Here is a 577-nt window from a genome sequence, read left to right on the forward strand (position 1 = left end):
ATCTTTAAAAAAAGATGCATATATAATTATTGTTAAAAAAAAAAGGTTTTATCACTAAAAGAAACGTTAATGGGGAAAAAACTTTAAAACTGAAATTAGATATATTAATCACTGGTGTAACATCTGCATGTTTCTCAGGGTGTGAGCATTGTAACCATTCAGGTGTTATACTGCAGGCAGATGTGACTTTAATAAAGTGTTATAGGTGGTACTATATGCACTAAACATTTTGGTAAGGGAGATTCTAGTCCAGAGCATGCATAACATAATTGAGGAAAATTTAGAAGTGACTTTTGCTCAATATATTTTGTCCCAATCGTAGCTGTTACAATTAGCTAAGATCCATTTCGTTCTGATGATGAGCGGCCGGGAAAAAAGCGGGACTAGCAGCCAAGACTTTTGTGGTGGACTTAAAGTCGATTTTTTTTTGTTTGTAATCAGCTGTGTTAATGGTGGTGGCTGCAAGAACTGTTTAATAACATTTTTTCGCAGTTTGTGTTAAAATTTCCACTTTTAATTATTTACTCATTTAAAACAAATTGAATATCTCAGGGTGGGTATTTTTCCAGACTATAAA

This window comes from Bacillus rossius, assembly GCF_032445375.1.
Source record: "Bacillus rossius redtenbacheri isolate Brsri chromosome 9 unlocalized genomic scaffold, Brsri_v3 Brsri_v3_scf9_2, whole genome shotgun sequence".
In the NCBI taxonomy this organism is placed as follows: Eukaryota; Metazoa; Arthropoda; class Insecta; order Phasmatodea; family Bacillidae; genus Bacillus; species Bacillus rossius.